Source organism: Jaculus jaculus, chromosome 18, assembly GCF_020740685.1.
Source record: "Jaculus jaculus isolate mJacJac1 chromosome 18, mJacJac1.mat.Y.cur, whole genome shotgun sequence".
Lineage (NCBI taxonomy): Eukaryota > Metazoa > Chordata > Mammalia > Rodentia > Dipodidae > Jaculus > Jaculus jaculus.
The window spans coordinates 11,963,602-11,979,151 of NC_059119.1; the positions used below are offsets into that span (position 1 = coordinate 11,963,602).

General features: G+C 51.9%; 1 protein-coding gene and 1 non-coding gene across 4 annotated transcripts in view; one reads left to right on the forward strand and one right to left on the reverse strand.

Moving 5' to 3' along the window:
* Positions 1-1,022: 1,022 nt before the first annotated feature.
* On the reverse strand, positions 1,023-1,126 carry LOC123455856. Its single transcript, XR_006634171.1, has one exon. It is a non-coding gene; the product is annotated as a U6 spliceosomal RNA (small nuclear RNA).
* Positions 1,127-4,178: 3,052 nt separating this feature from the next.
* Pald1 (phosphatase domain containing paladin 1) overlaps positions 4,179-15,550 on the forward strand; it is a 76,275-nt gene continuing 64,903 nt past the window's right edge. Inside the window, exon 1 of one of the 3 annotated variants that reach the window (XM_045137553.1) lies at positions 4,179-4,343. The gene's annotated coding sequence lies outside the window, so the exon portion shown is untranslated. Of the gene's footprint in view, positions 4,354-15,550 lie in introns of all 3 variants that reach the window. The other 2 variants (XM_045137552.1, XM_004657806.2) reach the window with 2 other exon arrangements.

Below are 15,550 nucleotides of genomic sequence, written 5' to 3' on the forward strand. Positions count from 1 at the left end.
GTTTAACGCAAGCACACACCTATCTTTACAGGAAGGGCCATCACACTCCCTGGCCTGCTTGAGGTTTTTCAAAATTATCACCATTTGTGTGTGTGTGTGTGTGTGCACGTGTGCACGTGTGCATGTACATGCGTGTGTATGCGTGCCTGTGCCACTACAAATACGGGGTCAGAGGACGGCCTCAAGTTTCTGTTCCTTGCCTTGCATCTTGTCGGGGACAGGGTGTCTCCTGGCTGCTGCTGCAAAGGCTGGACTAGCTGATCCACAGCTTCCGGGTCCAAATGTATTTTATTATTTATTTATTTGAGAGAGAGAGAGAGAGAGTGAATGGGTGCTTCAGGGCCTCTAGCCACTGCAAACGAACTCCAGATGCATGTGCCATCTTGTGCATCTGGCTTACGCAGGTCCTTGAGAGTTGAACCGGGATCCTTTGGCTTTGATGGCAAATGCTTTAACCACTAAGCCATCTCTCCAGCTCCCTTACTTTAATTTTTTTTTTTTTTTTTTTCTAGCACAGGCTGACCTGGAATTCACTATATAGTCCCAGAGTGGCGATCCTCCTACCTCTGCTTCCTGAGTGCTGGGATTAAAGGTGTGTGCCACCATGTCCAGATTTAAATATATACATATTTTATTTATTTATGTGAGAGAGAGGGAATGGGCATGCCAGGGCCTCCAGCCACTGCAAAAGAACTCGATGCATGCGCTCCCTTGTGCATCTGGTTTACATGGGTCCTGGGGGATAGAACAGGGATCCTTTGGCTTTGCAGGCAAATACCTTAACCATCAAGCCATCTTTCTAGCCCCTGGTTTTTAAAACTATTTATTTATTTGTTTGAGAGAGGTAGAGAGAGAGAGAGAACGGGTGCACCAGGGCCTCTAGTCACTGCAAACCAACTCCAGATGCATGCGCCACCCTGTGCATCTGGCTTATGTGGGTACTGGAGAATTGAACCTGGGTCCTTAGGCATCACAGGCAAACACCTTAACTGCTAAGCTATCTCTCCAGCACCCCACCCTTTTAAAATATGGAATGCTTCACGAATTTTCGAGTCATCCTTGTGCAGGGGCCATGCTAATCTCTGCATTGTTCTAATTTGAGTCTATGTGCTGCTGAAGCGAGCCCTTCCATCTTTGTATTTTATTTATTTGCAAGCAGAGCAAGAGAGCCAGACAATCTAGCCACCGCGAACGAACTCCAGGTGTATGTGCTGTCTTGTGCATCTGATTTGTGTGGGTACTGGGGAAGTGAACCTACATCCTTTAGGCTTTGTAGGCAAGCACTTTAACCACTAAGCCATCTCTTCAGCCCCCTCCAGCCCCCCTTTTTTTTTTTAAAAAAAATGTTTATTTTAATTTGTTTATTTGAGAGTGACAGACAGAGAGAGAAAGAGGCAGATAGAGAGAGAGAATGGGCACTCCAGGGCCTCCAGCCGCTGCAAATGAACTCCAGACATATGTGCCCCCTTGTGCATCTGGCTAAGGTGGGTCCTGGGGAATCGAGCCTCAAACCCGGGTCCTTGAGCTTCGCAGGCAAGCGCTTAACTGCTAAGCCATCTCTCCAGCCCCCTCCAGCCCCCCCTTTTTTGTAATTTAATTTTTAAAAATTTTTTATTAGCATTTTCCATGATTATAAAAAAATCCCATGTTAATTCCCTCCCCCCCACACTTTCTCCTTTGAAATTCCATTCTCCATCATATTACCTCCCCATCACCATCATTGTACTCACAATATCAACCTATTAAGTACCCTCCTCCCTTCCTTTCTCTTCCCTTTGTAATTTAATTTTTATTAACATTTTCCATGATTATATATAATCCCAGGGTAATACCCTCCCCCCACTTTCCCCTTTGACATTCCATTTTCCACCCCCCTCCCTTTTTTTTTGAGACAAGTTCTCACATATTCTAGGTTCACTACGTAGCCCGGCTCTGGATCCTCCTGCCTCTAATTCCGGAGTGCCCCGAGAGAAGTGCCTGCTCTGAGTGCACCGGGCAGCACTGTGGCCTCTCGCCTTGCCCCTCTCTCACCCAGGCAGAGTCCTCAAGGCTTTCTTGTGGCTGTGAGAAACAGCCCTCTTATTTCCTAAGATGAGGCAGGTGCTAGGGGCTGAAGATCTATCTGGCCATCCCACCCCAAATGAGTCCCATCGATTGTTTTTAGGTGCTGCAAGCTACCCTTGAGTCACTCGTCTGGCCTGACTTTGGACAGACGTGGGGACCTGCCATTGCTTGAAACCCCTGTGCAATGGCCGACGGGGCCAGGCAGGTGAGGCAGGTGAGGGCGGAGTCTCCAGTGTGGAGCTGAGGGAGGGAAGAAGAGACTCGCCCAGCACAACCAAGCCGGTCAAAGCAGGAGCTAGCGAAGTGTATGCCCACGGGCCGGTCATAGGCCTCGGGGCCTCTGGAGGCGTCCCAGGCTTAGCGAGCCCAGTGGGATGCCCAGTAGGTTAGTAGAGATGCCAGCAGGCCCTTGGGGCCTGCCACTGCTAGTAGGCATGAGATGGAGACCGAGGAACCCCTCCTCCTCAGAGTCCTTGCCAAGCAATCTTCCCTAAGCCTGTGATTGAGCTGTCTCTCAGGCTGGCCTTGAACTCATGGTGATCCTCTACCTCTGCCTCCAAGGGTTCCCATTAAAGGTGTGCGCCACCACGCCTTGCCCAAGCAATTTCCGCTAAGCCCAAGACTGAGTTGACAGTCTGCTTTTTTTTTTCCTTATTTTTATTTATTTATTTTTTTTTGAGGTAGGGTCTCACTCTAGTCCAGGCTGACCTAGAATTCACTATGGCGTCTCAGGGTGGCCTTGAACTCATGGCGATCCTCCTACCTCTGCCTCCCAAGTGTTGGGATTTACAGGCATGCACCACTATGCCCAGCTCTCCTTTTTTTTTGTAATTATTTTTTCTTTTCTTTTTTTGGTTTTCCGAGGTAGGGCCTCACTCTAGCCCAGGCTGACCTGGAATTCACCATGTAGTCTCAGGGTGGCCTTGAACTCACAGTGATCCTCCTACTTCTGCCTCCCGAGTGCTGGGATTAAGGGCGCGCACCACCACGCCCGGCCTTATTTTTTCATTTTTATTTGGGGGGGCGGCTGGGGATGAGGGGTGTTGAGGAAAAGAGGGAGAGAGAGAATGGGCGGGCCAGGGCCTTCAACCTCCAAACTCCAGATGCAAGGCATGCTTGCGTCACTGTGCGTCTTGCTTATGTGGGACCTGGAAATTAAAACATGAGTTCTTATGCTTCTCAGGCAGGCGCCTTAATCAGTAACCATCTCTCCAGCCCGAGAGTCTGCTTTTTTAAAAAAATATTTATGGGCTGGAGAGATGGCTTAGCGGTTAAGCACTTGCCTGTGAAGCCTAAGGACCCCGGTTCAAGGCTCGGTTCCCCAGGTCCCACGTTAGCCAGAGACACAAGGGGGCGCACGCGTCTGGAGTTCGTTTGCAGTGGCTGGAAGCCCTGGCGCGCCCATTCTCTCTCTCTCCCTCTCTTTCTCTCTATGTCTGTCGCTCTCAAATAAATAAATAAAATGAACAAAAAAAATATTAAAAAAATATTTATGTGTGCTGGGCATGGTGGCGCAGGCCTTTAATCCCAACACTCGGGAGGCAGAAGTAGGAGGATTGCTGTGAGTTCGAGGCCACCCTGAGACTAAATTCCAGGTCAGCCTGGGATAAAGCGAGACCCTACTTCGAAAAACAAAAACAAAAAACAAAACAAAACAAAACAAAAAATTTATTTGCAAGCAGATACAGATATATAGAGAGAAGAGAGACAGATAGAATGGTGGACCAGGGCCTCTAGTCACTGCAAATGAACTCCAGAAGCATGCGCCACGTTGTGCATCTGGCTCATGTGGGTCGTGGGGAATCAAACCTGGGTCCTTAGCTTCGCAGGCAAGCACGTTAACTTCTAAGCCTGCTTTTTAAGGGGGCTTAACCTTGGCTGCTTGAGAAGGCTGGAGCCCAGAGTCATCATCCATCGCCTAACTCCAATTTGCACAGCACATGAGAGGCTGGCTCCAGATGTCTTGGTTTTGCCAAGCTTGGCCTGGAGTTAAAAAGCTGAGAGGTGCGGCAAGCCAGGGTAAGGAGTTGGGGGGTGGGGTACTGATCTCCACCGGGGGCGGAGGGGGGGTGGAGGTTGGAGTCCGGGAGGGGGCGTGGCTCGGCCAGCCTGAGCGTCTTTCTCCAGCCGGGGAAGCAGTGGGGATCCTCCAGAAGGGGTCGAGCTCTCTCTGGCCTAGGGGACTGGCTTGGCGGGCAGTCTGCCCCGGCCCCCTTCTGGAGGAGAAGGCTCGGCGGCAGAGGCGGCGGCTGGGGGATGCCCACGGTGACTCGGCTGCGGTGAGTTGAGGTCCGCGCCCCCCTCCTCTCCGCGTGGGCGGAGGCCTCGGCTCCCGGGGGCTCGCGGGCCGGGGTGACGGGGCGCGGGGATTGGTGGCCAGGCGGGACCCCGCCCCCGGACACCCCCCCACGCCTCCCCCCTGGGTGGAGGGACCCCGGGCGCTGGGCGCGCGCTGGCCGGGCGGCAGATCGGTCGATCGCGGGGCTCGGCTGGCCGTGGCTCGGAGGGGTCGGAGCGGCCTGGCCGTCGCGGGAGCCGCCTCCACCCCCGGATGGGCCGGGGACGGTGGGAGGAGCGAGCCGGAGCCCGCGCGGGGCGCGCCACTCGCCGCTGCCACCGCGGCCGCCGGAGCGAGCCGCCCCCGGGAGCCTGGGCTGTGGCAGGTAGGGACGCGTGGGATGCGCGGGGAAGGACCGATCGTGGGCGTGGGGGGGTGGGTCCCTGGGCAGGAAGAAATCGCTGCCTCCCAGACCCGCCCGAAGCCAGCCACCCCAGACATTCCAAAGCGCCACGGGTTCCCGGGTCGCCTGCAGGTCGAGTTCCCTCGGGCTGGGGTCAGACGTGGGCTGGAGGCTTAAAGCTCCTCACTGCTAGACCGAGGAAGGAGGCTGGTGAGCTGGGCTTCCTGCGGAGTTGAGGAGAGGGAAGCCGGGCTCCCATCCAGAGATGGGGGTTTCAGAACTCATTTGCAGGGTGCCTGCGGCCCATGGACCAGGGAGGAGCCCAGGAGCCGTCGTGGGCACAGGCTTTGATTTGTGGCCCTGTCTGGCCCTCTTCCTCTGGGGGCCTGGGTCTCCTTGGTGTGTGTGTGTGTGTGTGTGTGTGTGTGTGTGTGTGTTTTCCCTTGGTTTTTCGAGGTAGGGTCTCACTGTAGCTCAGGCTGACCTGGAATTCACTATACAGTCTCAGGCTGGCCTCGAACTCATGGGTGATCCTTCTACCTCTGCCTCCCGAGTGCTGGGATTAAAGACATGCGCCACCACGCCAGGATTGTGTGTGTGTGTGTGTGTGTGTGTGTGTGCGCGCGCGCTTTTATCAGCTTCAGAAGGCCTCCTGACAGGACAGGAACCTGTTAGAAAAAAAAAAAAAAATTGGGTTTGTGGGAAACTGGCTGTATTCACTCCTTTTAGTGGCCAGCATGGTGTTGGCTTGGAGTCCCAGACTGAAGAAAAGCCTCTGGGCGGCATCACAGGAAGTTTGAAGCTTGGGGCGCTCTGCTCTCCCAGCAGCAGCTCCTTGGCTCCTCATTCAGCCAGGGAGCACCTGCAAGATGTCCCGGCTCGGGGTGGGGAGGAGGGAGGAGGACCTGAAGGGCTCTGTCCCCGCGTGGCCCTGCCCGAGGAGGAAGACAAGACACAAACAAACAGCAAGTTCTCTGATGAAGAGCTTCGATACCAGTGCTGGACTGGTAGCTGTGGAAATGCCAAGAAGCTTTCTCCTGGGAGTTTGCAGGACGAATGTGCCAGCCTGTGAGATAGCCAGGGGAACCAGGCTCTTGTTCTGTAGTTTTGTGCCAATGTTCTGTGGCTGCTTCCTACCCTCCTTTTAGTATGCTTGGAACCAGGACCTCTCTGCACCCCAGGGGCAGAGACTGACTGGCAAGGGCTTCCTGTTGTACATATCCCATGCCACTCCCAGAGTTTGTTTCCTTCTGGGGTCTGGAAACCAGTTTGCAGACCAAGTACACAACTGGCCCAGCTGCCCCCTGGAGGGGGCATGGGCTCTGGAGGTTTGGGGTTTGAGCCAGCTCTGTAGGAGATGCCGAGGCAGGCTGGAGGAAGTCCTTACTTCCTTTCTGAAGAGAGCCTCCATAGCAGAGGGCAGAGGAGGGGGGGCTGCTGGGAGGCGCTGGCCAGACGCGGTTTCCTGTGAGGGTAGACAGCCCTGGGGTGTCCATGTGGGATCCCTTCTCTGGTGTTGGGAGTGGGCAGGGTGGGGCACCCGTGACCTCACCTGAGGTGTCTGGGGCTCTTCCCTGCCCCTGTTGACCCCCAGAGGTCTTTGCTTTCCTGGCACACGTTGGGGAGGTGACAGTACACGGGAGACTACGGCCTTGGCTGGTGGTGGTGTGAGTGGGAGCGCTGAGTTCGTTCAAGCCCTTGGCTGGCTCTGTGGTCACCCACCCATCTCAGACAGGTGGCACATGGGTCGTGGCCTTCCAAGGCCCAGGTGGGGATGCTGTGTGGCAGAACGTGTCCCCATGATGTGCAGCTAATAAATAATTTTTTTTTGAAAAAGAAGTTTCAGCCGGGTGTGGTGGCACACGCCTTTAATCCCAGCACCATGAGTTCGAGGCCACCCTGAGACTCCATAGTGAATTCCAGGTCAGCCTGGACCACATTGAGACCCTACCTTGAAAAAAAAAGTTATTTATGAGAAGGGGGGGGGAGGGAGGGAGAATGGGCATGCCAGGGCCTCTAGCCACTGCAAATAAACTCCAGATGCATACACCACTTTGTGCCTCTGGCTTCAGGTAGGTGCTGAGGAGTCAAACCTGGGTGGGACCTTTGGCTTTGCTGACGAGCGCCTTAACTGCTAAGCCATTTCTCCAGCTCAGAATCTTCTTGACCCTTTGCTGACATTCCCCCCAGGGCTTTAGGAGCTTTCTGCAGTGGTATCACTGGGTCTCACACTGTTTCGGTCAGCTGGCTGCTATTTAGCCCCGGATGCAGCCTGTGGTCTCCAGCTGCTCATATCTGGATGCCGCTGGGAGATGTGAAGACAGGAGTCTTGGATGACAGCCAACACCCCTTGGCATAGACACCCCTAAACCCTGGTCTTAGACAGGGCGGGGTTCGCTACCTTTCACGTGTGCTCACTCTCCTCTGCTTTACCTGGCAGCTGACAGCCAACCCCAATCCTGATAGAGTTTTCCACCAAACGCCTGGGTGACCTTCGGCACTTACTTAATGTCTTAGTTGCCTCATCTTTAACCTCCATCCCCGGGGACTTTGGAGGGTTAAATGGAAGACAATTCGTGGAAAGCGCGTGACTTGCCATCAACACGGGTGCGGCCAGGACTCCCCAGAGCTTCCTCCCGCGGTCAGGTGTCTGGCCCAGGAGCCAGGGAACACTGGGCAAGTGGGCACCGGGCACCGCTCACTTGGAAGCTTTAGTCCTCTGTCCTCCCTCTCTGCCCACCAGCCCCTCCTAGCCTGGGGGGGACCTCCGTACAGGGTCAGGAAATGGCAGGCTGGCTGTGTGGAAGCTTGGGCTTGCTGCCTGCTGGGCCTCTGGGAGGGGAGCCACTGGTTCGCTAAGAATAGCCCCAAATCATGGCTCTGCCGCTCCCTGGCCCACACCAAGGCGCTTTGCAGATGGGTTTTTCATGTTTTTTTTTTTTTTTTGTGTGTGTGTGTGTGTGTGTTTGCCGTGGTCTGTGTGGCGCAGGGATGGGCTGGGAGCTGCAGGCTCTCCTGGGCAGCAGGTTTTGTGCCCCTGCCCAGACCTTCATCTGGGACACGGGAAGGAGAAGGCAGATGAGCCTTGGCCTTTGTTACTCGCGAGGTTCCTCTCTCCCATAGGGTGTGTCCTGACTCCAGCACCCCTGACTGTCTTCCTACCCGTTGCCTCCCCCACCGCTAAAGACCGGTAGTGATTCCGAACACACAGCTGGGCTGGAGAGATGCTTAGCACTTTAAGACGCTTGCCTGGGAAGCCTAAGGACCCAGGTTCGACTCCCCAGAACCCACTGAGTCCAGATGCACATGGTGGTGCGTGCATCTGGAGTTCATTTGCAATGGCTGGCATGACTGTTTTCTCTCCCCTCTTTAATAAATAAATAAGTTAATTAATTAAAAAATACAAAAAAAAAATCCCTACACAAAACAAAGAACATGCAGCAGGTCCCCGGGCTCCGCGCAGTGGATGTGACCTTTCCTTGCTTCGTTTCCCTCGTGGCACAGGATGGGAGCAGGGGCTTCTGGGTAAGAGCATCACAAGGGGGGGGGGTGACTGGGGAGATAACGTAATAACTTTCTTGCTTTGCAAGCATGACAGCCTGAGTTTGATCCTTAAAACCCACGTAGGAAAAAGCTTTGTGGGGGTTGGAGAGGTGGCTTAGCTGTTAGGGAGCTTGCCTGCAAAGCCTAAGGACCATGTTCGACTCCCCAGATCCCATGTAAGCCAGATGCACGAGGGGACGCATGTGTAAGGTCGTGCATGCTTGCAAGGTGGCACATGTGTCTGGAGTTTGTAGTGGCTGGAGGCCCTGGCATGCCAATTCTCTGTCTCTCTCTCATTAAAAAAAAAAAAAAAAAAAAAAAAAGCTGGGGGGGTCTGGAGAGGTGGCTTAGTGGTTAACGCGCTTGCCTGCAAAGCCAAAGGACTCAGGTTTGATTCCGCAGTACCCACGTAAACCAGATGCACAAGGTGGAGCGTGCGTCTGGAGTTGGTTTGCAGTGGCTGGAGGCCCTGGAGTGCCCATTTTCAATCTCTCTCTCTAAAATAATAAATACATAAAAATAAAAGCTGGGCATGGGGCCTGGGGAGATGGTTCAGTGGTTCAAGGCACTTAGCTCTGCACACCTGCTGACTGGAGTTTGGGCCCCCAGCACCCACATAAATTCAGATCACAGTGGCACCTGGGTAAGGAGAGTCTCCCTGTCCAGCTTGAGTGCCCTTCCCAACATCGAAACGAGAGAGATCCTGCCGCACACAAGGTGAGGGAGAGGACCAGCGCTGTGAGGTTGACCCCCGCCGCCTCACACAGGCACGGCACGTGTGCACCCATACACACATGCAAATAATAATAACAATCAAAAATAAAAGCCAGAGGCTGGAGAGATGGCTTAGTGGTTAAGGCGCTGGCCTGTGAAGCCTAAGGACCCAGCTTTGATTCCCCGGGACCCACGTATGGCTGATGTACAAACAAGGTAGTGCATGAATCTGGAGTTTTTTTTTTTTTTTTTTTTAAATTTGAGAGCGACAGACACAGATTAGAAAGACAGATAGAGGGAGAGAGAGAATGGGCGCGCCAGGGCTTCCAGCCTCTGCAAACGAATTCCAGACGCGTGCGCCCCCTTGTGCATCTGGCTAACGTGGGACCTGGGGAACGGAGCCTCGAACCGGGGTCCTTAGGCTTCACAGGCAAGCGCTTAACCCCGGTAAGCCATCTCTCCAGCCCTATGAATCTGGAGTTTGTTTGCAGTGGCTGGAGGCCCTGGTATGTCCTGTCTCTCTCTTTATCTCCCTCTTCCTCCCCCTCCTTCTCACAAATAAATAATAAAAGCCAGGCATGGTGGTTCATACCTATGATCCCATGCTGGGAGGTAGAGACAGGTCGACCCCTGGGGCTTGCTGGCTAGGCAGTCTAACCTGCTTGGTGAGTTTCATGCCATTTAGAGAATCTCTCTGTCTTTTAAAAAATATATTTTGGGCTGGAGAGATGGCTTAGCGGTTAAGCACTTGCCTGTGAAGCCTAAGGACCCCGGTTCGAGGCTCGATTCCCCAGGACCCATGTTAGCCAGATGCACAAGGGGGCGCACGTGTCTGGAGTTTGTTTGCAGTGGCTGAAGGCCCTGGCGTGCTCTCTCTGTCTCTTTCTGCCTTTCTCTCTGTGTCTGTTGCTCTCAAATAAATAAAATATGAAATATATATATATATATATATAATTTATTTATTTGAGAGAGAGAAAGAAGGAGAGAGAGAGAGAATGGGCACAGCGGGGCCTTGGGCCACTGCAAACAAACTCTACATGCATGCACCCCCTTGATCTGGCTTTCATGGGTCCTAGAAAATCAAACTGGGATCCTTAGGCTTTGCAGGCAAACGTCTTAACCTCTAAGCCATCTCTCCAGCCCCATCCCCCCCCTTTTTTTAAGGTAGGATCTTGCTCTAGACCAGGTGATCTAGAATTCACTACATACTCTCAGGGTGACCTCAAACTCATGGCGATACACCTACCTCTGCCTCCCGAGTATGGGCAAGAGACTGTCTCAATAAAAGTTGATGGTAAACTGGGCATGATGGCGCACATCTTTAATCCCAGGCAGAAGGACCCAGGTTCGATTCCCCAGGACCCACGTTTGCCAGATGGACAAGGGGGCGCATGTGTCTGGAGTTCGTTTGCAGTGGCTGGAGGCCCCGGCGTGCCCACTCATTCTCTCTCTCTCCCTCTTTCTCTGACAAATAAATAAAAATAAAATATTTGAAGTGTTTAAAATGTGGCACTCTGAAGATGCAGGGCTGAGGGCACTTGTGGTGGTGGAGAATCGGAGACCACACCGTCTCCTTTCTGTTCTGTGTTCTCTGCTGCCCCAGGACTTTTGCATGTGCTGCCCTCTCTGTCAGGCTTGCTTCCCCACGTCCACCTTGGCCATCGCTGACCATCAGATCTTACCCGTTTGCATCGCCTACTCTCCCGATGTTCTGTCTGAATGTCTGTGGCCCTAGTGGCCCCATCACGTTGTATAAAGTGTTGCATAGTTGATTCCCTTCTGTCTTGTTTGTCTTTTCTCTGCGGGACCAGAATGTGCATGTATCTAAGGACACTTAGTAGCCATTTGCTGACTGGTGGTGAGATAAGAGGCTGGCAACATACTAACCAGACAGGGCTGGAGTTCTAGATATTGGAAGGATGAATGTTTCTGTTCTGTTAAGCAAAAACGCTTGTTGGAGAAGGAAGCTTAAAATGTAGGTTTACGGCCAGGTGTGGTGATGCAGGTCTTTAATCCCAGCACTTGGGAGTCAGAGGTAGGGGGATCACCATGAGTTCGAGGCCACCTTGAGACTATATAATGAATTCTAGGTCAGCCTGGGCTAGAGTGAGACCCTACCTTGAAAAAACAAACAAACAAACAAACAAATGTAGGTTTGAAAAAAAAGTAGGTTTAGAGGTCAGGTGTGGTGGTACGTGCCTGTAATCTCAGTACTTGGGGGTTGAGGCAGGAGAATTGCTGCAAGTTTGTGGCCAGCCTGGGCTAAAAATGAGCTATAGGCCAGCCTAGGCTATAAGAGTAAGATTCTGTCTTGAAACAAAACAAGATGGGTGTGGTGGCGCATGCCTTTAATCTCAGCACTCGGGAGGCGGAGGTATGAGGATCGTTGTGAGTTCGAGGCTACTCTGAGACTACATAGTGAATTCCAGGAAGCCTGGGCTAGAGTGAGACCTTACCTCGAAAACTTAAAAAAAAAAAAAAAAAAAAAGAAAGAAAGAAAGAAAAAGAAAAAGTGTCCTAAACTAGCATGAAGTTAGAAAGGGACCATCAGGATTCCAACTCTGGTCCTCTGATTCCCACCATGGTCCTGCCCACACTGCCTCTCAGAATTGCCTCACCACAGTCCCTGGGGAAGGCAGAACAAGAGGTAGAACTATCCATGAAGGTAGATCCTGATTTTCTCAACTAACAAGTAAAACACAAACAGCCTCCTGCTTAGGCTGGCCTCCAAAGCAGAGCGGTCCTCCTACTTCGGCCCCTCAGTGGTGGGGTTAAAGGCATGAGCCATCACACACCACTTTTATCTTTTTCTTTATTTTTAAATAATTTTAAGCATATTTTATTTATTTGTTTGAGAGAGAGAAAGAGAGAGAGAGGATGGGCGTGCTAGGGCCTTCAGCCACTGCAAAGGAACTCCAGATGCATGTGCCCCCTTGTGCATCTGGCTTACGTGGGTCCTGGGGAATTGAACCGGGGTCATTTGGCTTTGCAGGCAAACACCTTAACCACTAAGCCATCCTTCCAGCTCTTATTTTATTTTAAAAAAATGTACAAAATCGATTTTCACCTTACCTTTTTTTTTTTTTTTTTTTTTTTGGTTTTGCAAGGTAGAGTCTCACTCTAGCCCAGGCCCACCTGGAATTCACTGTGTAGTCTCAGGCTGGCCTCGAACTCACAGAAATCTTATTTTTGCCTCCCGAGTGCTGGGATTAAAGGTGTGCACCACACCATGCCCGGCCACTTTACTTTTTTTTTTTTTTTAAGGAGTGTGCCACCATGCCCAACTTGAAATATTTTTTTAAAAAATATTTTATTTATTTATTTGAGAGAGAGAGAGGAAGAAGCAGATAGAGAGAGACAGAGAATGGGCACACCAGGGCCTGTAGCTACTACCGACGAATTCCAGACATATGTGCCCCCTTGTGCATCTGGTTTATGTGGGTCCTGGAGAATCAAACTGAGGTCCCAAGGCTTCGCAAGTGAACCCGTTAACCACTAAGCCATTTCCCCAGCCGCCACCTTACTTTTTTTTTTTTTTCCTTTTGGTTTTCCGAGGTAGGGTCTTACTCGGGCCTAGGCTGACCTGGAATTCACTGTGTAGTCTCAGGGTGGCCTCAAACTCACGGCGATCCTCCTACCTTGGCCTCCCAAGTGCTGGGATTAAAGGTGTGCGCCACCACGCTCAGCTTCCCACCTTACTTTTTGAGACAGGGTCTGTCACTGAACTCAGGGCTCATTGATTCAGCTGGACTAACTGGCCCGTTAGCGCCCGGGACACTCATGTCTTTGCCCACCCCTGGGATTACAGGAGCGCGTTTTAGGTGGGCGCTGTGGGTCCGCGCTCGGATCCTCCTGCTTGTGCGCAAGTACTGAAGCCCTCGAGCCATCTCCTCCGCTGCCAGGAGCTGAGGTTTGAAGGGCGCGGGCTGTGGGTTTTCAGCGTGTATCGCATATCGCTTGCCTTTCTTCTTGGGGTGAACCCATGCCCGTTTTGGCCTGCAGCAGTTGGGAATAAGCCTGTGGACACTCACCACCCGGGACGCCTGCCCGGGGTGAATTGCTGGGTGATGAGACAGAATCCTTGTTTGACCAAGAGCAAGGCTGGAGGGGCTTCCAGAGGGACTGAGCAAGGCCACGTTGACATCTCAAGTGTCACCTAGCTTCACTGACCCCCTCGTTTTCCCCATCTCCCGGCCCCAGTGGCAGCCTGCAGGTCAAGCGGGGTGAGGGAGGGTCCTCTGCTGAGCTGTGCGTAGGTCTTGTGGGCATTCTACAGACTTCTCTTTCCTCTTTCTCCTCTGTCTCTACCCCTGCCAGCTTGCACTTTGTCCTTGTTGACCATGGGGACCAGCAGAGACAAGGCTCTGGTGTTTCATTTTATTTTTTCAAGGTAGAGTCTCACCGTACCCCAGGCTGAGCTGGAATTTACTATGGAGTCTCAGGGGGCTCTCGAACTCATGGCGATCCTCCTACCTCTGCCTCCTGAGTGCTGGGACTAAAGGTGTGTGACACCATGCCCAGATCATTTCTCCTATTTTATTTATTTATTTATGAGAGGGAGAGAGAGAGAGAGAGAGAGAGAGAGAGGGAGGACGGGCATCCCAGGACCTCTAGCCACTGCAAATGAACTCCAGACACATGTACTGCCTTGTGCCTATGACTTACATGGGAACTGGGGAATCGAGCCTGGGTTCTTAGGCTTCGCAGGCAAGTGCCTTAACTGCTAAGCCTTCTCTCCAGCCCAACATTCTTCTTACGATAAAATATACATAAAAAAAAAAATTTACCATCTGGCTGTGGCACAAGGTGCTTTTCACAATGTTACACAGGTGTCAGCCCCATCTCTCCAGAAGGTTCTCTCCTGCTCTGGAGCTCTATGCCCATTGAACCCTAACTCCCCAGCCCCTCCCCCCAACACCATCCTGCTTCCTGGTGCTGTGACTGACTAGAATGGGGACCTCTTGTAAGTGGAATTGTGTGGGACTTGTCCTCTTGTTTCTGGCTTGAGTGACACAATGTCCTCCACGGTCCATCTGTGTTGTAGCACGTGTCAGAATTTCCTTCCTTTGTATGAGGTCATGATAATTGTTCTCTTTGTCTTATTTATTTATTTGCAGAGAGAGAGAGAGGGACAGAGAGAGAGAGAGGGAGACAGGGAGAGAGAGAGAGAAAAGAAGAGAGAGGGAGGGAATGAATAGACGCACCAGGGCCTCTTGCCACTGCCAAGGAACTCCAGATGTGTGGCGCCACCTTTTGCATCTGGCTTTATGTGGGTCCTGGGGAATCAAACTCAGGTTGTCAGGCTTTGCAGGCAAGCACCTTAATCACTGAGCCATCTCTCTGGCCCTCTTTATTTTATTTATTTATTTATTTTTATTTTTTGGTTTTTCGAGGTAGGGTCTCACTCTAGCCTAGGCTGACCTGGAATTCACTATGTAGTCTCAGGGTGGCCTCGAACTCACGGCGACCCTCCTACCTCTGCCTCTCTAGTGCTGGGATTAAAGGCGTGTGCCACTACGCCCGGCTCGTTTCATTTAAAAGTTTTTATTTATTTATGAGAGAGAGAGAGAGTATGGGTGTGCCAGGGCTTCCTGCCACTGTGAACAAACTCCAGATGCATGTGCCACTTTGTGCATGGATACTGGGGAAATGAACCCAGACAGTCTGATTTTGCAAGCAGGTACCTTTAACAGCTGAACCTTTCTCCAGTCCCCAGTTTTTTTTTTTTTAATTTTTGAGACCCAGGCTGGCCTTGAACTCAGTTCTCCTGATTCTGCCTCTATGCTAGCTTGTAGTTCTAATTTTTTTCTTTTTGCACATGTGTGTGATGTGTGAGCATGTGTATATGCATGTTCGTGTGTGTGTGTGTGTGTGTGTGTGTGTGTATGTTACAGTCAGGTTTGCATTGCTGGCAGAAATCACCCAACCAAGAGCAGCTTTTGGGAAAAAGGGGGTTTATTTTGGCTTACAGACTCCAGGGGAAGCTCCATGTTGGCAGGGGAAAACGATGGCATGAGCAGAGGGTAGACATCACCCCCTGGCCAACATAAGGTAGACAATAGCAACAGGAGAGTGTGCCAAACACTGACATGGGGAAATTAGCTATAACACCCATAGGTCTACCCCCAACAATATACCGCCTCCAGGAGGCTTTAATTTCCAATTGCCATCAGCTGGGGAATCTAGCGTCCAGAACACTTAAGTTTATGGGGGACACCTGAAGCAAACCACCCATATATATATGTGTGTGTGTGTGTGTGTGTGTGTGTGTGTGTGTGTGTGTGTGTGTGTATGCATGTGAGTGGAGGTCAGAGGACAACTTCACGTGTCATCCATAGAAACGCCGTCCACCTCCACTGAGACAGGGTCTCTTGTTGGCCTGGGACTCACCACGTAGGTTATACTGGCTGGCCACTGAGCACCAGGGATGGTCCTGTCTCACCCTCTTCAGAGCTGGGATTAGAAGACCAGACAGCATCAAGCTGAGGTCCTCAGACTTGCTGACAGGCCCTTTATCAACAGAGCTATCTCTCTAGCCTCTGTAATTA